Source organism: Artemia franciscana, chromosome 16 (assembly GCF_032884065.1).
Source record: "Artemia franciscana chromosome 16, ASM3288406v1, whole genome shotgun sequence".
Lineage (NCBI taxonomy): Eukaryota > Metazoa > Arthropoda > Branchiopoda > Anostraca > Artemiidae > Artemia > Artemia franciscana.
The window spans coordinates 7,142,188-7,156,459 of record NC_088878.1 but is presented as its reverse complement, the minus strand read 5'-3'; the positions used below and the strand labels follow the sequence as shown (position 1 = coordinate 7,156,459).

The 14,272-nt window shown below is 34.3% G+C and overlaps 1 long non-coding RNA gene across 1 annotated transcript in view; it reads right to left on the bottom strand.

Moving 5' to 3' along the window:
- LOC136036847 (uncharacterized) overlaps window positions 1-4,881 on the bottom strand; it is a 21,357-nt gene extending 16,476 nt beyond the window's left edge. The window contains exon 1 of the long non-coding RNA XR_010619791.1: window positions 4,789-4,881. This is a non-coding gene — a long non-coding RNA (uncharacterized LOC136036847). The remainder of the gene's footprint in view (window positions 1-4,788) is intronic.
- Window positions 4,882-14,272: the final 9,391 nt, after the last annotated feature.

Here is a 14,272-nt window from a genome sequence, read left to right as displayed (position 1 = left end):
TTAGCCAGTCTTCAAAATTTATCCTTTCATAAATTTTTTAGTTCGGAAAAACATATTGTCTATTGTCTGCAAATGATTGACTTTCCTTTTCTTTTCTAGATAATGAAGTAGCTGGGCAGTAAATTTCGGAAAGTAAATTTCTCTGTATAGGCCTGTTCTCTGTTGCATTCGTCTTTTTGTGTATAGACGCTTATTTTTACATAAAAAGACAGTGCAGCAGAACTGGTTTCTTATAATTTTAAAGTTTAAATAAAAGAAACAAGGGTTCTAAACCTCAAGTTAAATAGAATCTGAGTAAAATTCGCGTATATTTTTTTTGCTCCCCTTTTTATATTTTACTAAAAAAAATAGAACCCTTAAAAAAATTTTAATCGATTTTCTTTTGTGCTCATCCTTCACCTAACGAATTTACTGCTCATTGAAGCTGTGCAATTATGTGGCCTCTGCTCCTGCCAAAGAACCTCTTCCTGACTCAACATACAAGAACATTTTTTTATTTTATATTTATATATAAATTTAATCAATAAAATATTGTTTCTTTGTATTCTTGCAAACTGCTTGTTGTTCTTAGATTTAGGGATAGTTCATAGGGACGGAGTACAAGATAGGGAAAATTAAAATAAATACATAACTATGTTTATCAAAATAATTAATGAAGAGTATTATTATACACGAACAACTATTGTATACTTTCAACTTTAAGCATCCCCTTTTAAGAAGGGGATGCCATGGAGGAAAAGTGATTTTGTGGTTATGTTTCAAAAACAGTTTCGACAGACCTATTTCTGGGCCCGCCATTTTATTTTTGCGGATTAATGCTATAACTTAAAAAATGTAGCTAGGACTTTTTTATATATAGAGTGAACCTGATAAAAGTAGGAAAGGGGATCTTGCTTGTCCAAAAACCTTAATGCTAGGGTTTACTGTATCTATATGCTCACTAATGGCGAAGTTATAATAATTATAAAATGACTAAAATAACTCATTCTCTCAAATATATTGACCATCGGGTAAAGAATAATTTCAATTGAAAATATATTGCGTATTGATTGAAGAGCCAATGCCACTAATTGTTTTGGGGAGTTAAATGAGGGTTGGACTACTCATATTAATGGCCTTTTCCGTTTCTTTTTGTGCTGGATTTCTACTTTCAATATAGGCTGTTTGGTTTAAGATTGTTAACTTAGTGGATTCGACATATGCCCGCTCTGATCTCTAAAATTGTGTCTTTTTTTTCGCGAAAATGTATCGTTTTCATGCATTGAATTTTTAAATGAAATAACAATGTATACAGTACTTTTGCGTTGACGATAGCTTCTGGTCTATGGATGAGCATACTAACCCCAAAAAACTTTTGGGCGTTTTCATGAGTATCTAGGCTTGTATGAAAAGCCTAGAGGACACTTTTAAGAACCAAATAAAATTATTGAAGAAGAATTTTGATTTTTCAAAAGAACTTTGCAGTAAGGTCGTGGAAATACGGCATATATTTTATGACATTTTCCAAAATGTTGAAGATTAGCAAAAAAATATATAAAACGCCTTTTAAACCGTCGATTGTTGAAAAGACGTTATACTTTTGACTGTGGGGGAGACCTGTACTTAACGCTTTTGGTCGGTAAAACTCGTGAAAATTTTGTTATAATAGATTTTGAGTTGATCGTAAATCGAAAGTAACTCTAGAACAAAAGAGGTTATAGCATTAAGCGTTAATTTTTTATAGCATAAGTGCAATAGTATTTTTCATCAGCTTGCTATATGAGTGGGATCGAATATTAAACCTATTCCAATTTTCGGAATAGACCCTAAAACTCTTACTTAAAGATGCAAATCAGTGTTGTCAGCTAAGTCATACCACATCTGAAAACTTATACAATTATTGAAAAAATTTAACTCGAGTATAGAATATGAAAAATGGATTCTTAAGAATGTCGAAATTTTAGTTATTTTAGAAACTCTGCTTAGAGGTCAGAATCAAAATCCTACGGGCAAAACAATAAAATTCTACGGTTGGATCATAGGGTTTCAATGTCACGTGACCCATACGACATCATTTATTGCTTGATAGCCAATGATTAACGCAGGGGTGTGGAATAAGTGCATGCATGGTAAGTGCAAACAAACACTATTTAGGAACAGTAGGGAAATTTTTCCAAGACAGTGGAATTCAATTCAGTGGATATTGATTCAATCCAGTGCATATTATAAGCGCCTGAAAAAAAATGCAGAATAAGCTACTATCGCAATGATCATTTAGAGGATTAGCTCTTAATGTGAGACAAGTCTATATTTAATCATCTTATTGGTACATGCGCAGTTAGTGAATGCTCTATGTTTACTTAGTAATTCAATAATAAAACTTAAAACCAGTGAAAGTCGTGCAACCAATGCCAAATTTTCACCGTGCAGGCGTAGTATTTCAGCCCCCCCCCCCCCAATAAAAAAATATTAATAATCTATACCAACCTGCGACGTTTTAGCTTATACTAGAATCTAATTAACAAAAAAATCACAGAAATTCTATTACGGATAAACCAAAACATGTTGACCATGCTGAAAAAACACACGCTTACCAGGTGTGGAAAAAAAGTCACCATGCTCTTTGGGAAACAAGTTCTTTCTGCTGTTGTAATTGAAAATACCCTTTATAACAATTTTTTGCCGATTCGAGATATAAGGCTCAACCCCTTTTCATAGATTGTTGGCAACTGTAGTATTTTTTTTAGTAATGACCTTAGTCCAATCAGGCTGTCTAAACATAGGAATTGACTATCCCTTGTGAGGTGTTTCTTTACCTACCGTAACGGTGATACTAGTATATAGCTAGTAAGATTGGTGGATACTCAGAAGAATATCCATTGATATCCTGTTATATCTCTAGAAGCCGTATTATTAATCCTTTGGATGAGTATAAACAGCTTTCTATGAGCTTTGCAGAACCCGGGCATTCATTTTTGGGAACAAGCTTTGTGTAAAATTTGAAGAGAAATTCCAGCTGGTGTAGAACAAAACAGTAATTGTAATAACAATATCACCCAGATCTGTCGGTAAAGATGACCAGCCAATAAGTAGAAATCCATTGCCCCCAGACATTCTGGCTAAGGCCACCTTTGGTTGGTGCCAGACCAAATCAACGAGGGAGTAATTACTCGTATTCTTTTGTCCCACCTTGTTATTTCTGTGCACTTCTAACATAGGGCAACTCTTCTACAGTTTCCAGTAATTTCGCAGGTTCAAATTATTTTTTTGAACCTAGCTATGATACCATTACTTGAACCCTCCTATGATAACTCTACCCCAAAAACAAGAAAAAAAAATCAAGATAAATAAGAATGTAAAATAAATACTATAGGATATTCTGCCTATATTTTGAAAAGTAGGCAAAATATTTCAAGATTCTTTCTTTTGTTCATATTTTCTTTTTGGCTGTTTAGTTTTGCACGTGGTGAAATTTTCGGCTAGGGGGGGGGCTCATGGAGGGAAATATTGGAGGAGTTTTCAGAGGGCCACTTTGTTTGATTGGGAATTTTTTTACAGGAGGATATTTCCAAGGGAAAATTTTTCGAGGGAATATAACATCCATTAATCTAAAGGAAAAGCTTATATTTTAACGAGGCTTATTTTGACACGTCGAAAATACACGAGTATTTTCACAAGGCCCTATTACCATAAGGTATCCATGCAAATATTTATGTGTAGTGTAATATTTAACACATAAACGCTAAAATAAGCTGAATAAGCTAACTATAAATAAACCACTTTTTATTTCTTTAATCATGTCCAAAGACTATTTGTATAAAACCCAAAACCACATATATACACTTATTCAAAAAAAAGCAAATTTGACATCATGTTACACGTTTAAGGCTAAAAGCCATTTCAATCAAAATGCTTGAGCATTGTGCAAGTTAGGTTTACTTTTGCAGCCATTAGGGTAGCCATTAGTCATTAGGGCAAGGGCCCCCAAGGGTATGAGTAACTACTTATTTTATTCAGAAGGACTAATAAATAAATCCTTGAGGATAAATAAATTTGTTAGACATTGTTGAATTCAAGATCATAAGGCTATTTTTATCCTGAGATGAATATATGTTGTTTTCCAAAAGACATCTCAGGAAAATGACCAAAAGTTATAGAAATAATATTTCTTATGAAAATATTAATTTGTCAATTATATTAGAAAGATGAGAACGTTATACCTTGATAGACTACGAATCGAACAGAAATCTCACTGATTTTTTTTAAAGATTCCCTTTTTTATACAAAAGAAAAAAAATGAGGTACATAGCATATTTTAGGGCAAAGGCTCATTGATAAATTTTAAAAGAAACAAAGACAAAGTAACATTTCGAATAAAACATTGAGCAAAAGTAAATCCAATTGCTTGACGGATTATATTCCCTACTATTCTCTATATCCTCTATCAAACTAAGATCAAACAGAGCCTAAATTTTGGAATATTTGGAAAGGACTCTTCTGAAATGGAATAAAAAGTTTTAATGTTTTTTTGTTGTTTTTTTTTAATAAGTCAGAAGTGATTGAAAGGTAACAAGGCTCATTAATTAACTCTTTGGCATATAGTCCATTCGCTACAAAACACTAAGTGAAACTGGAGGTCAAAATAGTTTTTTGAATGAGAAAGAATGAAATGATGTCAAAATTTGCTGCTCATGGGCCCATTCCCCTCTATTTGTGCTGTTATTTAGCTCAAATGGCCCACTTATTACGTGTAAGCTGAGACTTCAAGCCGAATCTTCCGATATACCATATTAATACAATTCTACTTACTCTTATCTTACGTCTGCGAACACGATGAAGCCGCGTTGCCAACTGGACAGTGTTCAGCACCTGGTGATATTCTGTCTGCCCACCAGAAACCCGAGCGTGAGCAATGACTGTTGTCTGGCAACTTTAATGACTGTTGTCTGGCAACTTTTCTGGCAGTTGTCAACAAACTGTTGTTTGGCAACTATTCCAAAATTTAGGCTCTATTTGATCTTAGTTTGATAGAGGATATAGAGAATAGTAGGAAATATAATCCTTCAAGCAATTGGATTTACTTTTGCTCAATGTTTTATTCGAAATGTTACTTTGTCTTTGTTTCTTTTAAAATTTATCAATGAGCCTTTGCCCTAAAATATGCTATGTACCTCATTTTTTTTCTTTTGTATAAAAAAGGGAATCTTTAAAAAAAAATCAGCGAGATTTCTGTTCGATTCGTAGTCTATCAAGGTATAACGTTCTTATCTTTTTAATATAATTGACAAATTAATATTTTCATAAGAAATATTATTTCTATAACTTTTGGTCATTTTCCTGAGATGTCTTTTGGAAAACAACATATATTCATCTCAGGATAAAAATAGCCTTATGATCTTGAATTCAGCAATGTCTAACAAATTTATTTATTCTCAAGGATTTATTTATTAGTCCTTCTGAATAAAATAAGTAGTTACTCATACCCTTGGGGGCCCTTGCCCTAATGACTAATGGCTACCCTAATGGCTGCAAAAGTAAACCTAACTTGCACAATGCTCAAGCATTTTGATTGAAATAGCTTTTAGCCTTAAACGTGTAACATGATGTCAAATTTGCTTTTTATTCTTTTTTTTTTCTTTTTTTTGAATAAGTGTATATATGTGCTTTTGGGTTTTATACAAATAGTCTTTGGACATGATTAAGGAAATAAAAAGTGGTTTATTTATAGTTAGCTTATTCAGCTTATTTTAGCGTTTATGTGTTAAATATTACACTACACATAAATATTTGCATGGATACCTTATGGTAATAGGGCCTTGTGAAAATACTCGTCAATTCGACGTGTCAAAATAATCCTCGTTAAAATATAAGCTTTTCCTTTAGATTAATGGATGTTATATTCCCTCGAAAAATTTTCCCTTGGAGATATCCTCCTGTAAAAAAATTCCCAATCAAATAAAGTGGCCCTCTGAAAACTCCTCCAATATTTCCCTCCATGAGCCCCCCCCCTAGCCAAAATTTCACCACGTGCAAAACTAAACAGCCAAAAAGAAAATATGAACAAAAGAAAGAATCTTGAAATATTTTGCCTACTTTTCAAAATATAGGCAGAATATCCTATAGTATTTATTTTACATTCTTATTTATCTTGATTTTTTTTTCTTGTTTTTGGGGTGGAGTTATCATAGGAGGGTTCAAGTAATGGTATCATAGCTAGGTTCAAAAAAATAATTTGAACCTGCGAAATTACTGGAAACTGTAGAAGAGTTGCCCTATGTTAGAAGTGCACTGAAATAACAAGGTGGGACAAAAGAATACGAGTAATTACTCCCTCGTTGATTTGGTCTGGCACCAACCAAAGGTGGCCTTAGCCAGAATGTCTGGGGGCAATGGATTTCTACTTATTGGCTGGTCATCTTTACCGACTGATCTGGGTGATATTGTTATTACAATTACTGTTTTGTTCTACACCAGCTGGGATTTCTCTTCTTTCATTGATCAGTCCATTTGCCCTAATACAAAAATTTGAGCGAGGGTACTTTTTACCCTCTAGTACCAAAAGTGGTACTTTGCGTTGATATTTTACCGACTCAAATTTTTCACCCGACTGGCTTGAAACACATAGGTAGGGCTGTCTTCCCTCCACCCGTACGTGACACCTATGTCGACAACTATAGTGTATGATACCAGTTCACCCCTTGCAATCGAGTACATGACCACTAGCTGGGTATCAGAAGGTTTTTCTATTCGAAAAGCCATTAAAGGGTAATTTTTTTTACTTAATTAAATAACAGGCAATCAGACTTTCAAGTCAGAACCAATCAAATTTTGAATTGACAGATCTTTATTAGAACTAAGCAATCAATAGTTTAAACAAAGAAAGTTTTCAAAAAGTCATCAAGCCCTATTCAAAAAAAGTATTGGGTATCGTCCAATAGACGTAAATCAGAAGATTTTCCGGTCTTGAGAGACTTTACTTGAACGGACAACGTGACTTTTTACGAAAGAATGCGCAAAACGCGTGGCATTACTTCCTCTGCAACCGGGAAGCTCAATATCTAGTTTTTATATACTTCTAAATTTAATAGACTATCTCGGAATTTTAAATTAATAGCAATTTAGTCCTCAATGGAGCGAAATCGTAGTTTAGTGCCACAAATTGGCAGAAAACGCTACTTTCTCGTTGCAGAATCTTTTTGATCACTTTGAAAGGGCTTTAGATCATTTTATTTCCGTTCAAAGAAGCCCTCTTCCGATATCCGAGGCCGTCGGTTTGATACAATTGCCCCAGGGAAAAAAATAAATAAATAAGCACGCATCCTAGATCTTTCATCTGGAAAAAAATTCTACGTTTTTTAGATTAGAGCTTGAAACCACAATAGTAGGGCTTTCTAATATTCTGGGATTTAATTCTGGGATTTTCATTAATATTTTGTGCCTTTTATGGAGGTCTCTCCGAAGTTCTCGACAATCAGGCAAATTTTCTCTGGCTCGTAGCGATTAATACGTAACATTAGCTTAATGAGCTTTATATATTTGCAATCAGTATAAAAAGTGAATTCTTTTGATGTATCATTTGTCGTCAAAAGTTCTTATTTTTAGAGTCCAAATCGCTCCTTACTTAATGTTCGCTGCCACGAACTGTTTGATTTTACAGAATTTATTCTAGGTGTGTTTTGGAATATAGTTAGAATTGTCCCGAGTTCCTTCTTCTCTTCTTTCTTTTTTATTTATCTTAATTTCCTTTTGGTTTCTCTATTTTACAATTAGATAAAAATTTTCAAGGGGAATGAGGAGGAAGGGTTATTTTGTAGGAAGAATATCAAATTAAGCCAAAAAAGTATGGGACAACTTCTGCTTTAATTATTTTTCCACATAATTTTTTCCTTTTTTGATATTTTATGATGCGTCAAGATTATATAACAGGACCACTTGAATGAAAGGATGGTGGTTTAGTTATATTTTTATATCTGGTTTAAAGTAAATCTACAAAAGCCTCCCAAAAACCAATACAGCAGAGTAACTTATACACACGTCATTGACTAGAAACAGTTGTAACTTTTAAATTATCTTCAAATTCTTTTGAACTTTGTGTGTTCCATAGATTTTCAACGCTTTATTAGCTTGTCCTTTTTACTGGAATTGATTTGCTTAATGTTTATGTTTAGGGTTTACCAACGTCCCACATACGAGGAGGATCTCCAGATAATTATATGAAGACCTCTGCCCCATTTTTTAAGTTTTAATGTCGCTCCTTACTTTCAGTTAAAAAAACTAGTTTTGTTTATGTAATTTCTGAACGTTTTTGAATTAATGCATGTTTGATTTTGGCTCTCCACACATAAATTATTAAAATGAAATTTGCATATTAATTCCTTTTTTGGCTAAATGGCTTTCTCTTAGTTTTGATCAGGATTTTGAGAAATAAGGGATGGGGAAGGAGGCCTAGTTGCCATGCAATTTTTCGGTTACATAAAAAGGCAACCATAAATTTTCATTTTTAACGAATTTTTTTATTAGTAAAAAATATACGTAACTTAAGAAGTAACTTACGTAAACTTTTATATTCTTTAATTTTTATTATGTATATGAGGGGGTTTGTACCCTCGTTAATACCTCGTTCTTTACACTAAATCGTAAGTTTTCTCCCAATTCTTTAAGAATGAACCCTGAATCAGAAAGGCCGTAGAATAAATAGTTGAAATTACTAAAAATACTATAGCATAAAGAGCGAGGTATTTGTCTTCTCCTAAATACATTGCTCTTTATGCTAAAGTATTTTTAGAACCCCTCATATGCGTAATAATCTCTGTTCGTTTTAAGTTTCAATGCTACTCTTTACTTTCAATTGAAAAAACTTTTCCATGTTTATTTTTTCATTGTTTTTTATAATAATTTTAGAAAATCCTGCGCCCTTTTCATTGAATTTCTCTTCCCCCATGACATATTTCTCTAAAGAAAGATCCTCCCACGTAGCCCCTTCCCCTCAACCCCACCGCCCAAACCAAAAAAGCCCCCTGAAATCGTCTGTACACTTCCCAATAACCATTATTGTATGTAAACACGGGTCAAAGTTTGTAACTTGCAGTCCCTCCCCCAGGGATTATGGGGGAGTAAGTCATTCCTAAAGACATAGTTATTATGGTTTTCGAATATTTTCGAAACATCCTCCCACGTAGCCCTTTCCCCTCAACCCCACCCCCAAAACCAAAAAAAGTCCCCTGAAAACGACTGTACACTTCCCAATAACCATTATTATATGTAAACACTCGTCAAAGTTTGTAACTTGCAGCCCCTCCCCCAGGGACTCTGGGGGAGTAAGTAATTTCCAAAGACATAGTTATTATAGTTTTTGACTATGCGGGACAAAATGGCTATCTCAAAATTATGATCTGTTGACTTTGGAGAAAAAATGAGCGTGGGAGGGGGCCTAGGTGCCCTCCAATTTTTTTGTCACTTAAAAAGGGCACTAGAACTTTTCATTTCCGTTAGAATGAGCCGTCTTGCGACATTCTAGGACCACTTGGTCGTTACGATGACCCCTGGAAAAAAAAAAAAATAAAAAATAAACACGCACCCGTGATTCGTCTCCTGGCAAAAAATACGAAATTCCACATTTTTGTAGATAGGAGCTTGAAATTTTTGTAATAGGGTTCTCTGATACGCCGAATGCGATGGTGTAATTTTCGTTAAGATTTTGTGACTTTTGGGGGGTGTTTCCCCTGTTTTCTAAAATAAGGCAAATTTTTTCAGGCTCGTAACTTTTGATGACAAAAACTAAATTTGATGAAACTTATACATTTAAAATCAGCATGAAAATTTGATTCTTTTTATGTATATTTTAGCATCAAAATTCTGTGTTTTACAGTTTCGTTTACTATTGAGCCGGGTCGCTCCTTACTACAGTTCGCTACCACGAACTGTTTGAAAAAGAAAGCCATAACAAATTTGTTTTCGCTTTTATTTACTGACACTAAACTTCACGAAGTATGTACTTCAAGATGCATTACAGAGCCCATGTAATTATTCACACTAAATGAGAGTTGTGATAAATATTACTTCACTGATTTATCTTGATGTGTGTTTCAATTTTCTTGTCACCTGCTTTATTTTACGTCTGCAGATTTCATAGGTTGCGGTTTTTCATGATTAATTTGTTCTTTATTTTCTCGTGAGTCTCCTTATTCTTGTCCTAAAAATATCTCATCTTGCATTTAAGTATAGGTTTGTACAAGAAAAGTGACCTAATTACTGTGTAGAAAAGCCAAACTTCACCAAATATTGTGAGAAAATGCACAAGAAACCGAACTTCTATCTCTGGAAAGCTAATTAACTAAACTCAATTCCTGTCTTCATTTTCCAATAATTGAATTTTGACATAAAAAGAAACTAACAAACGAAACTTCACGCATAACAAAAGGTTCTAGAATATCCTATCAACTATCAAGGGACAAAACCTCTATGTTTTGCCGATTCACTTGATCACCAAAGATATCAATTCTTCGCCCTTAACCAGCAGATAATGCCAAAACTGCTGAGTTTGTGTCTTCCCAAGTGGCTGGTTACCTCTAAGGGATAAAAGCCAAACTTCACTTAAATTCAATCCAAATATTGAAACAAAATGGATTATATTTTAAGAATTTGAAGTTGACCACTTCTTTACAATGGTCATTACCAAATACATTACCTGTTCCTTGAAATACCCTTTTCAAGCTTGGAAAGTCGGGAAATTATATTAGCTCAAGAAACGCAATTTAGTGATATCAAACTAGAAAAAAGTTATGGTTTTGCCTCCAATAGTTGCTTAATCAGACAAGAGCCAATGTCTGCATTTAAGCATTACCGTCGGGGGAGAGAAAAAGTGCCGTTTGAGGTCAATATTTTCTTTTTTTGAAGGGTCTAGTAGACCTAACTTCAGGGCTTCCTCTTACCCCTCTCCTAGAATCCAAAGATTATGGAATATATTTCAAGGAGCCAACGTTTTCTTCCAAGTACGAATAAGATTAAAAATTTCGACAGCGTTGCCAGGAGAGAAGTTCTTGGCAATGTACTGAACACCGATGAGATTTGAAATGGCAGTATGTTAGTAAAGCATAAAACTCACCCAGGCGTAATAATAACTGCAAACAAATATTAGATAAATGTAGCCTTTCAAAAACTTTTTCTTCTACCCGAATTTGTTTGGAATCGTTGTTAGCGGTGGCCCTCAGCAAAGCTGCTGATGTATAAATAATAGATTTTGACAAATTCAGTCATTGCAGCATTATTTTATGCTAATTTGAGTCATTTTATCTATCTAACTATTTAAAATGGTATTTATTACACTTTGAATCATCCATATCATTTACCACTACGATTCTCCTACGTCATCATCCACTGAATTACAATTTTTGGTATTCTCGTATAATCCAGAACATACTCGAGAAGTTAAGTTATGTAAATCATAATGAAACATACTAAAACATGATGAAAATATCGTACTTTAGTTCATATAATAATATAATTTAGGCTATATATTTGCATATTAGAAGGGGTGGGGGTAAAGTAACCTAACCTTTCCCCCGCGCCTTAATGTGCAAATATATAGCCGAAATTATACAAGTCTAATAAATTCCGTCACCCGCCATTTGTCTTTTTGGCTATGAAAGCGGTTATCTTAAATCTTACATTCGGCAAACTTCTCGGGTATGTTCTGGATTGTACGGGAGTACTTAATGTTTAAATAATACGATGTCTTAAAACACTTACATAGGAATATTAAGAAGTAACCCCCTCCCCCAAAGGAATTTGACCTTACTAAAGTCCTTAGAATAATCACTGAGATCTGTGGTGACAGTATTTTGTGCTAAAACAAGTCTAATACATTCTGCCACCCGAGATTTGTCTTTGTGGCTATGAAGCCAGTTTTCTTAGATCTTACATTCGGCGAACTTCTCGAGTATTTTCTGGATTGTACGGAAGTCCCTAATTTTTAAATAATACGATGTCTTAAAATGCCTATATAGGGATCATAAGCAGTACCCCCCCCCCCCGAAAGGAATTTGACCTCACTAAAATCCTTAGAATAATCACTGATATATGTGGCGAGAGTTGCTGCGTTAATGATGAGAAGATGCTAAGTTTTACCAAACCTTATGCGGGGGAGTTGGGGGGAGGGTTCAGTGATTTGGCGAGTTCGGTGCTTCTGGACGTGCTAGGGCGATGAAAATTGGTAGGCATGTCAGGGAGCTGCACAATTTGACTTGATAAAGGCGTTTTCCCAGATTCGACCATCTGGGGGGCAAAAGGGAGAGGAAAAATTAGAAAAAATTAGGTATTTATAACTTACTAGTGGGTGATCGGATCTTAATAAATTTTGATATTTAGAAGGACTATGTGACTCAGAGCTCTTATTTTAAATCTTGACCGGCATCAAGCCTCTTATTTTACTTTTTAAATCAATGTATTGATTCATAGAATTTTGTTACAGCTCATACCATATGATCTCTTGGCTCTTAGCTCTTCTCGCCTCGTCACAAGTGCCATATGAGCTCTTAGCCCTTGTTGTTTTAAAAAGTAGAGTTGTGAGAAAGAGTCCAACACTAGCGTAAAGAGTGAAGTGTGCAAGAGGGGACAGCCCTCTTGCATACGGAATAATTTCTTTTCGTTTTAAGTTTTCATGTTGCTGTTTACTCGCAGTAAAAAAATACTTGTTTTTTTTTTATTTAATTTTCCATGATAGAATCGAAGTTGGTCGCAGCATTATTTCGAAATCTGTTTTAGCAGAGATTTAGCTATGGGACACTTGTAGCTATAGCAGGGATGATCAGTAGACTTACATAGTGCACATTTTGTCGGTCTAGAACAGAGATCATCTTTAGAACTAGAGTGTCCTCCTTCGCGGCAAATTTAACAAAAACAAGATAAGTTGCACTTGGCAAAAACATTCTCATAGGCTTGACATTTGTAACACCTTGGAGGAAGAAACAAAATTCTGAAAGCCGGATTTTCTCGAAAGCAACCACTTGTGGATGTACAACCATATTCATTAGATCACTTTTTGACTCGAACTGTAACTAGAACAAACGGGAGTGACCAATTTGCTCGGTAATAATGCATTTTGAACTTAGCGATCGTGTATTATCTTCTCAAAAGTCAACCGGGATACCTCTGATGATTCCTAAGTAGGCAATGGTTTTAGTCTTGGCCTCGACGTTCAGGCTACTGCTCGCGAGTGCCTGTACCACAACTACTGCATCAGCTTTTAAAGCAGTGAGGACATGCCAGTTTACTTTATTTGGCTATAGCTCGACAATTTTATCACAAGTATTCCTACACACCTTCTTCAAAAAATTCCTTTCTAAGACCGGGCTTGTCTAGGGTATGAGGAGGCTTTTCACTATAACTGCATACGATGGCTTTTCAAGGTCATCTATATTAGGGGCCAGGGAGGGCATATCTGAATTTTCACGATTCATAAAGACATCTAACTGGTTGTAGATCTAGGTCATTTGTCTAGTAAGAACGGCGGACATTATCAGCCCTACTCCTTTTGTATTTGCTCATCTTGACTTTGAGTAGTATATCTAATGTAATTTTTGGATCGTTTTGGGTTTCATTTATTTATTAATGGTGATTTGTGGTAGTTTTACACTTGGAACATAAGAAAAACTAGCTTGTAAAATTTGAAAACGCTTTCGTCTGCAAAAACTTAAACAATAAGAATTTGTTGGTTCCCCTAGCCAACTTTGCTTTCAAAAGAGATGAACTTTCCTAAAATTTTTGTGGTCATCTCAAACAAACGAATCAGCAATTGAATAAATTTGAGAACTAGGTCACCTGATTTCTGATTTTAACCATTGCATTTCATGTGCACCTCTTTTAGACTCTTTTTCAATGGTTTTCTTGTACTTTCTGCGTTTGTTTTTTGGTTTTTGTGTTTTCCTTTATCATATTATTTTGTTTGTGCTGAAGAAGAGAGGCGGTTGATCTCTAGAAATATTAGCTTTCTGTGTTTTCTTCAGTATTTTCATTGGGTCTTTAAAAACCCCATTTTTGATCGTTTTCTTTTTAACATATTTTATTTTGTTCATTTAAGTTTTTAACATAATTATGGTGTGTTCTTTTAATTCCTCTTTATTTGTTTCCTTAAGACTTATGAACAAAACTAAAAAAAAAAAAAAATAAATAAAAAAAAATAAAAAAAAAAAAAAAAAATAAAATAAAATTCTCAAATTGAGAAAAATCAATTTTCTGCGGTGGAGGGGGGAGGTAACCGCCAAGAATCGTCTAATGATTACTGTAAGTTTGGCAC